A 14,364-nucleotide genomic window follows, 5' to 3' on the forward strand; every position below is an offset into this window, starting at 1 on the left:
GGTTCAGTTCCCGGTGGGGGCACAAAGTGATAGTAGTCTGGATCCCCTCCCTAACGGGTGGCTGGCCCCACTACAGATTGCCCCACGGCGCTGCGTAGCAGTCTGTGCTTCAGGAGAGTCCCCGGGACTGCAGAGCCAGGCTTGCGATAAGTCAGAACCAGGCTGTGTTACTGTGAGGGAGTGGGCTGGAGGACAGGACCGAGGTGCTGTGACAGCACTATGAGAAACCTGTACCATAGCTACCCAAGTACAGGCCTGGGCCTGCGAGAGGCCAACGACCGGCGACTCTCATTGGCTTTAACAGGAAGGGCCAGTGCTCCCTGCTGATCTGGCTCAGGCATTGACTCCAACAAGTGTCTTCAGTTGTTTGATTTCCATGAGCTCCAAGTCCTACGATGTCCTTTTGAAGCACTCTGGCTTTGCATAGAGTTGAGCTGTTTCTTTTCATGAGGCCTAGAAGGATCCCCAGTTAATTCCACACAATATGTGAGTTGTCGAGTGACACACCGTGGAGAGAGATTAGTGCACGTCGTGTAGCTTTGCCGCAAGCTGACTGGCAAATGGGTTGTGACTGAGGGCTCGTCTTCACCGGACGTCCTTACCAGGAGTTAATGGATTGCTGTGCATTTGATCAAGGCTGCAAACATGTGTTCTTTACCCTAGGGATCAGCCACATAGGACAACCCTAGGACCCCAACTTGAGACTGGCCTCCATTAATGACATCAAGGCAAAAGCCACAGCACCTCATCTGCTCTGGGATTTTGCAGGGAGGTAGCAATCTTGATGTCTTCACTGCAGAAAAAGGCTGAGTCACAATCTGTGTCCCAGTTCCCCTTGCTCCAAGAGGCACAGGCGCCAGCTTCTAATTTTCCCCGGGGTGCTCAGCTCCAGGTCCCGCCCCCACTCCACCCCTTCCCCTAAGCCCCCACCACCATCCTGCCTCTTCCCGCCCCCACTCCACCACCAGTCCCGCTCCACCCCTTTCCCCAAGCTCCCACCTCCACCCCGCCTTTTCCCACCCGTCTCACCTCTTCCCCACCTCTTTACGCCCCCTCCGCCGAGCACACCCCATCCCCGCTCCTCCCCCCATGCCTCCTGCATGCCACAAACCAGCTGTTCCGCAGCACTCAGGAGGCGCTGGGAGGGAGGGGGAGGAGTTGATCGGCAGGGACCGCCAGCGCACGGGAGTGGGGGGGAGGGAGGGGAGCTTGGCTGATGTTGGGTGCTAAGCACCCGCTAATATTTCTCCATGGGTGCTCCAGCTGGAGCCAACCACGCCACCGTGCAGCATGGAGCACCGGGTCAGGCCGGGCTGCGCTGCCCAGACACCCAGAGCATTGCGCCGGCAACGCAGCGAGCTGAGGCTTCGGGGGAGGGGGAACAGCAGAGGAGGGGCCAGGGGCTAGCCTCCCAGGCCAGGAGCTCGGGGGCTGGGCAGAAGGGTCCCGAGGGACGGATGTGGGTCTATAGGCTATATCTACGGAACGGGGTTAATCGGCATAGCTACAGCACCATACCTATAGTCGCCAGAGTGTAGACATGACGTAAACTTCCTTTCCAGGCCATGTAGAATTTAAGCTGACTTGTGAAATGGGGAATAAAAGATATGTTTTTAACTGTACAGAAGGCCTGAAAGGCATCTTTTGTTGCTTTTAAAACAAAAATGTCTCCTGCTTCTGTCTTACACTGGTCTTACCTATCCTGTCCTGTAGATGACTGGAGTACTAGTAAGATCATGATGTAACGATTGGATCCTGAGCAATTGGACAGAGAAGAAATTCTTATTCAGATGGGTTTTTAAACTCTTTGGTTTATTTAACTCCAACACACAACTAACCGTTAGGAGGAAAATCTTTGTTAAAGGGCTGGTCTACACTGTGGGGGGGGATCGATCTAAGATACGCAACTTCAGCTACGTGAATAGCGTAGCTGAAGTCGAAGTATCTTAGATCGACTTACCTTGGGTCCACACGGCGCGGGATCGACGTCCGCAGCTCCCCCGTTGACTCTGCTACCGCCGCTCGCTCTGGTGGAGTTCCGGAGTCGACGGGGAGCGCGTTCGGTGATCGATATATTGCGTCTTAACGAGACGCGATATATCGATCCCCAATAAATCAATCACTGCCCGCCGATATGGCGGGTAGTGAAGATGTACCCAAAGACTCAGCATCCTCACCCTTCCAGTTAAGGGCAGAGAAGGCTCCCACTCCAGTTCTCTGGGTCTTCCAGGGAAGACTTGATTTACCAAAGGTGAAAAGCAATCAACAAAGAAAACTTTAGTTTTATAACACAGTTGAGGTCTTCAGATGTCATAAAGAAGCCACAAAGAGGGAACAACCTGTTTATTTCCTTTGCAAGGAAATTCCACTTAACAGTCCACTCAATATGTACAGATCGCTGCTCAGAACCCTAACTCTGCTGATGTTGACGTGGTTTGTGATCGAACATGAGCCTTGAGCTGAGGGACAATTAAAAAAAAAAAATCCCTGTAAAGTCAGAAAAATCTTTGACATCTTTATTTTAAGTCATGTGGGCAAACTGCCGATTCTGTGCCAGCAGCCCAGTTCTAAAATGATGCTTCAAGTCACTCTGTAATCCCCGAAGTCCTGATTAATTAGCCCATCAGACTGTTTACACACACATGCCAAAAGCTGCTTGTTATCTCTAAGGATGGCCCTCGTGAATCCGCTCTGTCACGTGAGTTTCTGTCTTGTTCTGGAGAGACTGGACCAGGATGTTAGTTATGAGGCCAGCTTTTGCGGGTTACTTTCTGTTTAAGCAGGTAGGAAGGAAGGGCCGGGAGGAATGTGGTAATTTAAAGAGACTCATGCAGCTGAAATAAAATACTGGCCTAAAAGGGAGGGAATCACCGGACTGCAAGCGGATGGGTGTGAACCAGTTTCTAGTGCACTGGAATCCCACACTTGTTACCAGACTGAACTATCCTGTGCACCAAGAAGATCTTCGGAGCTCCTAGGTGCTTCAGGTCAGTCTAGTCTGATATCCTGTAGTGGTCCTGTCCCACAAGGGAAGTTTAGCCCAGCCCCATCTGATCAGCTGATGCTGTGAGGCCAGGGACCAGGTGAGGGCTGAAGATGACCCAGTCCTCGGAAGAGCAGCTAGTAGCTCAGGTGAGATGGAAATCTGCATGGGGCAGGGAGGGTGCTTCAGGAGAACAGACCCAGAAAGGGGCTCGCCCCACCAGCTAGGCGAAAGACCTGGCTGGGATACCTGCTGCTGTGTCGGCACCAGCAGAAGCTACCTGGCCTTAGGAGAGGTGAGGGAGCAGGGCCTGGTTCACCTGTTTCGATTAATGTTTTGAACTGTTTTGTTGGAGCAATAAATGCATCCCTGGGGCAAGGGACTCAACAACCTGACCCTGGTGGGAGCGTCCCTTGATGCGCTGGCTGGTGAGTGGGCCCGCCCCCTTACATAAGAGTGGGGAGACAGTGCTACACATTGTCACTGGGTATGATCCCCGCTAGTGCGCTTCCTCCTAACTGCTCTGGGGATTAGCTTCTTCCCCGTCCGACATCTCCTTCTGCCACCCGTTCGGGCGCCCGGCCGCCTCTCTCACTCACTGTTACTCAGGGTGCTCTGTCTTCAGAGCTTGGCCCTCCAGCCAGTTCAATGTGCTTTTTCGCCTTCCAGGGGTTGTTAGTCTTTCCATCCAAAATGGCTGACTTCTCCCTCGCTGCCCTGACTGTGTCACTTCCCCAGTCTTTGGTAGGGGAACCCAGGCCCATCCTCTACTCTGGGTTCCAGCTCAGGGACCCTCTAATAGTGGCCAAAGTCTGCAATGTCCCACTTTGCTGTCATTTCCCTGAGCCTTTTCCTACACCACTGCTCTCAGGCTTTTGCTCCACCACTCTTCTTGATGTACCCTTCCATCAGGGCCTGGAACCCTGGGGGTTTCTACACTCCCCCTGGGTGACCTTCCTTCCCTGTCTAGCATCCAGAGAGTGGCTGCAGGCTCCTTCACTGCAGCCCCATTTCCACTGCTGACTTCCTAGCTTTCTACAGCATAAGGACGGCCATGTTGTAGTCAGACCAAAGGTCCATCCAGCCCCGGATACTGTCTTCCAATAGTGGCCAATGCCAGGTACCCCAGAGGGAATGAACAGAACAGGGAATCATCAAGTGATCCATCCCCTGTCGCCCATTCCCAGCTTCTGGCAAACAGAGGCTAGGGACACCATCCCTGCCCAGCCTGGCTAATAGCCATTGATGGACCTATCCTCCATGAACTTATCTAGTTCTTTTTTGAACCCTGTTATAGCCTTGGCCTTCACAACATCCTCTGGCAAGGAGTTCCACAGGTTGACTGTGCATTGTGTGAAGAAATACTTCCTTTTGTTTGTTTTAAACCAGCTGTTTATTAATGTCATTTGGTGACCCCTAGTTCTCCTGTTCGAAGAAGGAGTAAATAACACTTCCTTATTTACTTTCTCCACAGCGGTCATGATTTTATAGACCTCTATCATATGCCCCCCTTGGTTGTCTCTTTTCCAAGCTGATCAGTCCCAGTCTTATTAAGCGGTTCCATACCCCTCATCATTTTTGTTGCCCTTTTCTGTATCTTTTCCAGTTCCAATATATCTTTAATAGCCCCACCTGTTCTTTCTTGGATTGGCTCCCTCATCAATCCAGGGTTACTTAGCCCACCTAATTCCCCTAAGCTGGAGCCTATCCACTTAATTGGCCCTTTCTCAGCTTCATTAACCCTTCCTAGGCTAGGGTGGGGGGCACACCCCATCACACCTGCGCATATCAACATGCATTAGAGCTGTCAAGCACCGGCCCTGTGGGCTGTGCTGGGACCAGCCTGTGTGGTGTGTGGAGGTGGCCTGTATGACCTGCACTGTGCAGAGCCTCGGCTTTCGTTTGCAAATATCGTTTGTAGCCTTCCTGACTGCAGAGTGACTTTCAAGATGTGAAGTGAGTGTAAACCAACATCATGTCTGCTTGAGTCTGCAGACAGCCTGAAACAATGACTTGGGCGTGAGCTCCCCTGTTAATCGTCTTGGATTGTCAGCTCTAGTCTCCAATAAACTTCTTGTCAGTGCTGACTGTTCCGTGGCTGGTCACTGTAGTGGATCCGAAAAGGGGTGGGAATGGAGCCCTCGAGTGGTGGGGAGGGAGTTCCTGGCAGGGAAGGAAATGTACAGCTTGGAAAGAGGGAGGTGAAAACAGTCAGGGAGAGAAGCAAAAGGCAGGAGCAGCGGTAACCGAAAGGGGAGCAGATCTTTTCACCGAGTGATACCGAATGGGACGATGAGGTCCTGGATAAATAATAAATGACAACTTATTCACTACGTGAAGGCTACATTCTCCCCTTAATCTCTGTGAAATCCTCCCCCTGACATCCATGGGGAAGAATGAAGGCCTGAGTCTGTATTCTGGCCCACAGACTGGAATTAAACCTGGAATCTGGCCCTTGCCTCCAAATGAATTTGACACCCCCACTTTAGAGGGAGGAAAACCCCACTGTGCCGCCAAGGTTCTTACAATGCATGAGATTCTTAGGTGCCCAAAGGGAGTTGGGGGGTGAATCAGCCCATGTGTTGTGGCGTTGGAAGACTGGAGTGGTTACCACAGAGTCCCTCCCCTTACCGCCCCAGTGCTGAGGACGAGGTCCTGGGGTGCAAAGCCCCACTTGAATGCGAGGCTCCTGAAAGGACCAGGTCCAAAGCAGCTGTTTGCCTGGCTGGTACTTAGGGCCAGCTCTGAAGGCACCAGGACAGCTGTACAATATCGCACCCTGGAGCCACAAGTGTTTGGCAACTTCTGCCTTAAAAGGCAGGTGTTCAGAGTTTCACACGTACTTAACGTCCTCCTGAGCATCTCTTATCCCTGGCCAAATGTTCCCACCCCCAGACTGAGCAGAACTGATTCCAAGGCCTGGTCTAAAGTGGGGCTACTCCTGATTTCAGCATTCGGGGGCCAGCAATCGGCCTAGCCCCACAGCGAACCCCTAGTGTAGACAGAGTTAGCAGCTCTCAGCTGGTGCAGTTTCCATGAAGGGTGAGCTCAGGCAATGCAGATTGTGGCTTTGCCCACCTCCAAGAGGGGTTTGCATTGGTGCTGTGCGCTGGTCCCCAGTGGCTGATTCCCATCCTAGACCAGGCTGAGTTCTTTCCTGCTTACGCAGCAGGGATTACGTTTGCTACCCTAAGTGAGAGCAGGATACTGCGTTAGTGGTGACAGATTTCCCAGGTCAGAGCCAGTGGCCAGCGTGAGTGATGCTGCCTTTCTGTCTGGGCCCGTGGAAACAGCTCTGTTCCATCCACACGGTGCCCCAGTCCCAAATACCAACTGGCTGCATAATTATCCTGCCTCCCCATTACCTGTCTCCAGCCGTTTTTCAAGCTGTCTGCCGTGATAACTCTGCTGTTCTTCCTTTTATACTCGGTCCCTGGGTTTCAAGCTTGTGAGAGACCAACTCGCACGTTAGCCCGTGCAGAACCGAGCGAGAGCGTCTCCGAGTGGGACGCGGTGACAGCTCTGCAGTGGGCCCTCTGAACCCCATGTGGTGCAGCTGGTTGGGGGCAGGGCTCTTGGCAGCGTATGGGCGTGGGGGGGGGAGGAACGTTGAAAAGAAATGGCCTTTTGCGCTTCAGTGGCTGAGTGCTGCCGTGGGGGCAGTTGCAGGCGTGTCAACAACCAGACGCGTCTAATTTGCTTCACGATAATGAAGATACTTCCAGGTCACTGGGCTTAGATAGCGGAATCCCTGGGCCCTCAGCCCAGCGACCTCTAGGGGGTGGGGTCTGGGCCCCAGAGACTGTTACAGGGCCAGCGCAGCAGGACCAGGAGGAGTTTTCAGCATAGGTGCTGCACTGCCCCCTCCCGCACAAAGCAACGGGCTGGGGCAATGGGTATGACCAGCTGCCCCTGCCAGATTCAGACGGGGCTAGAGAGCTGACAGAGGGAAGCTGAGCCACTGGCGGAAGAGGGGAGGGTGTTTGTCTTAGGTCCTGGGATCTTCACCTTTTGGGCCCCAGGAATGGAATTGCTGGGCTCTGGGGAGCTTCACCCCCTCCCCCAGCTGAGACAAGGGCAGCATGCGATCGATGGCCTGTTCCTAGCTGGGGGTGGATTGTAGTGTGTGTGGGGGGGGTCGGCTTGCTGTGGGCCGCCCCTTTAAATGTAAGAAGTTGGCTTGCCTGTCGGCTAGGGTCGTACCTCGCTGAGGGGGTCGTACCTCGCTGACGGAGAGCTGCAAAATCCTGGGGTTGCCTGGACGCGTCGGGAGCCCAGGGCAGAGGAGGGGAGGAGCAGCTTTCCTCACAGACCTCCAATCCCGTTGCTGATTCCATCTCCGCTGTGCCCCCTCTCGTCCCAGAGCAGTTCTTCGCCCCACGGGCCAACGTACAGGGCTCCAGGTCTGGGGAGCCGGCTTCCCTATCCCTGGAGCTGGGAGGCAGGACAAGCAGTGGGGCGGAAGAAGCCCCCTTCACTCCAACAGCACCAGTCCCCCTTTTGCCCAGCCCCTCCCCAGCACCTTTGGGTTACCCCCAACCCACAGAGAGACCAAAAACTCTTCCTGTGGGACACAGTGTTTGGAAGAACGATATTGGTGGTTGCTAATTTTGTCATCCTGGGCCAAGTAAAGTTGAGCCTCATCACAAAGTGAGAGGCCCAGCCCCTAGAGTCATGGCATTACATGCGAATCTCTGCTTTTGTTTTAAAAAAATGGTTTGTAGCTGTCATGGTTGCAGAGGAAAGCTTAAAAATGTGACCCCCCCTAAAGGGTCAAAAACATGAAAACAAATCTCATGATTTTGGGGAGGTGGGTTCATGATTTTTTAAAATCAAGGGTTGGCAATAGTGTGCTTCCCGATGATGCTCAGATTTCAACCTCTCCTTCTAGAATGGATAGCTCCCCCCTCCCCATGCTTTGGAGTGGGTCTGGTACTTTCCCACCCTTCCAAGGAAGCCTGTTGACCCTTTCCTCTCCTTCCTGTCTCAGTCAGGATTCAGACATTACAGACCTCATGTTAAATCAGAGCCCAGCCAAGATCAGGGATTCGGAAGGGTCAGATTTCAGCAGGGAGTGTAGATTCAGGACCCTGGAAAACCCAAACCCCATAGATGTGGAATGACACAAACAATGGAACTGGAGGAAAAATAGGAGCTGATGAGTGAAAGGGACTGGTTGGTATTTGGAAGAGGGTATCACATCTCTGAAGAAAGCAAACAACTGACACAGGAACCTACATGTGTGAAGTGGGATCACAGCAAGGAACCTGTCTGGGACAGGAACTGGAACCCAAGGGACTATCACTGGTCAATACCAGCAATTTGCTATCTGCCCATTAATGTAAGCACCAGGTAATAAGGGACTTAGAGGGCGAGTCCACTGAGCACTATGTGAGAGCTCAGCTTCTGCACTTTTCGAGCCTCCCTGAGGTCCCGCTGCCTCTGAGATCTGGAGAAGAGCTAAGATGCTGGCTGCAGTTCAACCCTTACAGGTGGACACCTAGCAGAAGTGCTAGAACCAAAATCTATTACAGTTCTGAATATACTTTATTATTATTTTCCTCGAGAGTGTAAATTGAGTCACTTTTATTTTTTCCTCCTTTTATCCACCCCTTCCTTTGTCCATTCTTCCCTCTTCCTTTCTGGAGTTTGTTCATGCAACAGTCATCGGGTCTTCCAGTTACTCATTGCTTTTCAGTGTGAAGGATTTTGGTAATGATATAAATATGGCCCATGCATCAACCTCAGTGACAATATTTCCATAAATTGGTCATAAGGAACACTGGGGCACATCCTGAACTGGGAGAAGTAAGCAAAACACCACTTCTATCTTCTTTCCTGCTTATGTTTTATGGAATTATGTTTCTGAGTGAGATAATCAGAGGCCATTGAGAGATCTGTCTTTCCCTCTCCCTTCAGTTCTAGCTCTCATTAACCTCCCCTCTACAATATAGCTAAACAACTACTTCATCTCCACTTCCTGTTGACTCCTCTCTAGTTCTCACAGACATTGTCCTAACACCAGCACAGACTGAACCCAAACCAGCCAGTGAAGTACAAATTGTTGTGGTGGAATGAGTTTGCAGAGCTGACTCTGCTCACTGGAAAACTCTAGAAGTCCAACCTCCTGACGGAGCTGGTCCATTCCCATGAGTGTACATGTCCTAGGGTCCATGCGGAGTCTACGGGGTGTTAGTACAAGTGCTTTGTTGACATCAAACCTGGCAAAGCGTCTTTGCCACCAAACGAGTCTGTTGCCTTTTGGGCAGTTTGACTGAGGTCTGCGGGGCCAGCTACCTGGCCAGAGGCAGGACAAAGTATGAGCACACAGCCAACAACAGGTGTCCTTTTATCAGAGCCCCCAGCGATCAGGGAAGGGTGGAGGGATGGTTCTGGTATCTGCCCATCTCCAGCTAACACTGAAGCCCCTGCTTGGATTCCCCTGTACAGGAGGCGCTGGCTGTCAGTCCCCGGGTGGGTCTGCAGTGATCAGCCTAGAACACAAGATGGAGGGCACAGCACGGTGCCATGAAACGCAGCCAACAGGGTTAGTCCCGGGAGGGGCTGGGCACCCACAGCTCTCACTGGTTCCAGAGGGAGATGCAAGAACTCAGCACTGCTCAGAATTGGCCTATTGTGATGGAGGTGGAACATTCCACTGTAGGCGTGGTGACCTAGACAAACCCAGAGGTGGGAACACGCAGGGGATGGGAACTATGATGTAAGCTTCCATAGGTGAGGGCTGTGTAAGTCCCACTCCATCCAAATCACAGGGAAAGGAGCCGTTCATGATCCTGGAATTCACTGTCACAGAGCCCCAGCTGGTGAGTCCAGATCTGAAGTGTAATTTGACTCATTTGAGAGTTTAGAGCCAGCCAGAGCCTTCCCCCTACAGCTCCCCTGGGGGTATGCGGGGCAGGTCACTTTGCCCAAAGGAGGAGGTGATGACCACCCGTGACTCTGTTGTGATGCAGTGATTGTTGGGTCGGCCACCAGGGGCTGCGGCATTTCACACTAGGATGTCTCCCAGAGCACATGGTTGCTGCCTGTGGGTCTGAGTACAGGGACTAGGGTGTTGGAGCAGGGCCTTCTGGGACCAACCTGCTTCCATTGCTAAAGATGGGAACGTGAGACACTGAAGGGTGAAGTAAAGTATTCCTATAAGGGGGAAGGAAACAAGGCAGAGAAAAGGCTGGAGGGAGTGGAAATGAGGCATCAGATAAGGGAGGGGGGGGGGAATCAAACCAGTTAGTGAGAAAAACCAGGGAACTAAGGGGAATGGAAGAGGAGAGACAAAAAAAAGGAGTTGTCAAAGAGGATAGAAGAGAAGAGAAAGGAGAAGCACAGAAGTGGATGGGGGTAAGAAGCAGCCAGTTGTCACTACTAGGGGTTAACAATGCAGGCATTGTACAATTCAGAAAAGGAAAGGGTACAATTGTCCATAGCGGAGAGCTGGCATCAGCTTGGTTCTTACCTTTCAAGAGAGGACATTGCAATTGTTCCAATTTCTGTTGATTTGATCACTGCAGCTTGTCTGTCAGAAGTTCATATTGTACCACTGAAGTAGTAAGTGAAAGTGGTCCCATCAAGAGGTAAGGAATGCACCTTCCCGTGGCAATGGAGTGGAAACTAACCAATCTGAGTGTTTTCAGGTGAAGGAAGTGAATCTAGCCTTTGCTGTCAAAGGCTAAAAGCAGGGTCATAAGAATTAAGAAATATACATAATCAAAGCTTCGGAGAGGTTACAAAAGTATTTACTTGTTCTAGTCAAGAATAAGGAAGCCACTTATACCTACTCGATTTTTAACAAAACAGCTGATTGTATGGAGAGAAAAAGATATACCAATACAGCAATTCATCACACAGAAGGTGAGCATTTATACTCCCTGTTACAAAATGAATCCAATGACAAATCATTTGTTGCATGACAAAAATACTCTGTCAAACATTGATCTTTGCCCCAGGTCATATTTTGAGATGCAAGGATGACAGACGGCTGTAGATTACAGGAAGAAATTAGCTGATCCATCCTTTTAAGGAGGTAAGAAATACAATACACCATTCGCATAATAGTAAATGATTCTGCTCATACTTTCAGGTGGAGGAAATGTAACTGATGAAATCTTCATCTCTAAAGAGCACAAGAAGTTGATTTACTGAATAAAGCAATAAAAATGGGAGCTACTTGTTCAGATGTAAGTAGTCAGTAATTCTAACGAATGATGATGATCTTTGCTCCTTTTTCCTTCCTGGATAATGGTTAGTTTTTCCTACAAGGATGTAACAAAGAAAAGGTGCAACTAACCAGACTGTGAAGAGGAGCATTTCACCTCCTCTCGCATTTGCAGAGATAAATTGTCCAACTGATGCTGTTTGTATAGAAGTGATCATTGTTGCTTATTTATCAAATGTCAAGAAATAAGTGGAACTGATCATTTCTATCAAGAGGTAAGGAAGGCACCTCCTCACAGCATGGGGGCAGGAATTAAAGGCTCTCTTTCTATTTTCAGGTGAAATGAAGGTCTTCCAATTAAAGGGAGGATGATGAATTTAAGAAAAAAGTCAGCCAGGTAAGACCTGGCCACCGGGAAGAAAAGCATCTTTTACTTCTAGTTCAGAAAAAGGCAAGCAGCCATTTATAGGTTTCAAATTTTAGCCAGGGTAGCTGGCTGTACCTCTAGGAATCAAAGTCTTGCGGTAGAACATTGCTGACAAGTAGGTGAGCACTGAAAGGTCTCTAGAAGCTTAATGATCTGGATGCTAAGGAACCTTCTCCATTGATGACTCTTCATAGCTGGTAATGTCTAATAATAAACAATTCTGTCAAACATTGATTGCAGGTTTTTCTAATATGAGATATGAACAGACCAGGTGGTCATTCCTACCAGGGAGAAGTGAGGGTAAGTGGTTGTTCCGGGCAAGGAGGTAAGAAATACCAGTCTCCAAACATCCCTGTGTATACCAAGTGGTGTGGATTTCACTTTCTGGGAGAAGAACTGTGGTGGACTTGACTTGTCAAGAGGAGAGTATGAAAAGCAGATGCAAGACAAAGCAACATGGACTTGCCAGTTGCTCAATCCAGGAATTAGCTGATCCATCCTTTTAAGGAGGTAAGAACTACAATACGCCATTCCCATAATAGTAAATGATTCTGCTCATACTTTCAGGTGGAGGAAGTGTAACTGATGAAATCTTCATCTCTAAAGAGCACAAGAAGTTGCTTTACTGAAGAAAGCAATAAAAATGGGAGCTACTGGTTCAGATGTAAGTAGTCAGTAATTCTAAGCAATGATGATGATCTTTGCTCCTTTTTCCTTCCTGGATAATGGTTGGTTTTTCCTACAAGGATGTAACAAAGGAAAAGTGCAACTAACCAGAGTGTGAAGAGGAGCATTTCACCTGCTCTCGCATTTGCAGAGATAAATTTTCCAACTGATTCTGTTTGTACAGAAGTGATCATTGTTGCTTATTTATCAAATGTCAAGAAATAAGTGGAACTGATCATTTCTATCAAGAGGTAAGGAAGGCACCTCCTCACAGCATGGGGGCAGGAATTAAAGGCTCTCTTTCTATTTTCAGGTGAAATGAAGGTCTTCCAATTAAAGGGAGGATGATGAATTTAAGAAAAAAGTCAGCCAGGTAAGACCTGGCCACAGGGAAGAAAAGCATCTTTTACTTCTAGTTTAGAAAAAGGCAAGCAGCCATTTATAGGTTTCAAATTTTAGCCAGGGTAGCTGGCTGTACCTCTAGGAATCAAAGTCTTGCGGTAGAACATTGCTGACAAGTAGGTGAGCACTGAAAGGTCTCTAGAAGCTTAATGATCTGGATGCTAAGGAACCTTCTCCATTGATGACTCTTCATAGCTGGTAATGTCTAATAATAAACAATTCTGTCAAACATTCATTGCAGGTTTTTCTAATATGAGATATGAACAGACCAGGTGGTCATTCCTACCAGGGAGAAGTGAGGGTAAGTGGTTGTTCCGGGCAAGGAGGTAAGAAATACCAGTCTCCAAACATCCCTGTGTATACCAAGTGGTGTGGATTTCACTTTCTGGGAGAAGAACTGTGGTGGACTTGACTTGTCAAGAGGAGAGTATGAAAAGCAGATGCAAGACAAAGCAACATGGACTTGCCAGTTGCTCAATCCAGGAATTAGCTGATCCATCCTTTTAAGGAGGTAAGAACTACAATACGCCATTCCCATAATAGTAAATGATTCTGCTCATACTTTCAGGTGGAGGAAATGTAACTGATGAAATCTTCATCTCTAAAGAGCACAAGAAGTTGCTTTACTGAAGAAAGCAATAAAAATGGGAGCTACTGGTTCAGATGTAAGTAGTCAGTAATTCTAAGCAATGATGATGATCTTTGCTCCTTTTTCCTTCCTGGATAATGGTTGGTTTTTCCTACAAGGATGTAACAAAGGAAAAGTGCAACTAACCAGAGTGTGAAGAGAAGCATTTCACCTGCTCTCGCATTTGCAGAGATAAATTGTCCAACTGATTCTGTTTGTACAGAAGTGATCATTGTTGCTTATTTATCAAATGTCAAGAAATAAGTGGAACTGATCATTTCTATCAAGAGGTAAGGAAGGCACCTCCTCCCAGCATGGGGGCAGGAATTAAAGGCTCTCTTTCTATTTTCAGGTGAAATGAAGGTCTTCCAATTAAAGGGAGGATGATGAATTTAAGAAAAAAGTCAGCCAGGTAAGACCTGGCCACCGGGAAGAAAAGCATCTTTTACTTCTAGTTCAGAAAAAGGCAAGCAGCCATTTATAGGTTTCAAATTTTAGCCAGGGTAGCTGGCTGTACCTCTAGGAATCAAAGTCTTGCGGTAGAACATTGCTGACAAGTAGGTGAGCACTGAAAGGTCTCTAGAAGCTTAATGATCTGGATGCTAAGGAACCTTCTCCATTGATGACTCTTCATAGCTGGTAATGTCTAATAATAAACAATTCTGTCAAACATTCATTGCAGGTTTTTCTAATATGAGATATGAACAGACCAGGTGGTCATTCCTACCAGGGAGAAGTGAGGGTAAGTGGTTGTGACTGGCAAGGAGGTAAGAAATACCAGTCTCCAAACATCCCTGTGTATACCAAGTGGTGTGGATTTCACTTTCTGGGAGAAGAACTGTGGTGGACTTGACTTGTCAAGAGGAGAGTATGAAAAGCAGACGCAAGACAAAGCAACATGGACTTGTCAGTTGCTCAATCCAGGAATTAGCTGATTCATCCTTTTAAGGAGGTAAGAACTACAATACGCCATTCCCATAATAGTAAATGATTCTGCTCATACTTTCAGGTGGAGGAAATGTAACTGATGAAATCTTCATCTCTAAAGAGCACAAGAAGTTGCTTTACTAAAGAAAGCAATAAAA

Source organism: Malaclemys terrapin, chromosome 14 (genome assembly GCF_027887155.1).
Source record: "Malaclemys terrapin pileata isolate rMalTer1 chromosome 14, rMalTer1.hap1, whole genome shotgun sequence".
Taxonomy (NCBI): Eukaryota; Metazoa; Chordata; order Testudines; family Emydidae; genus Malaclemys; species Malaclemys terrapin.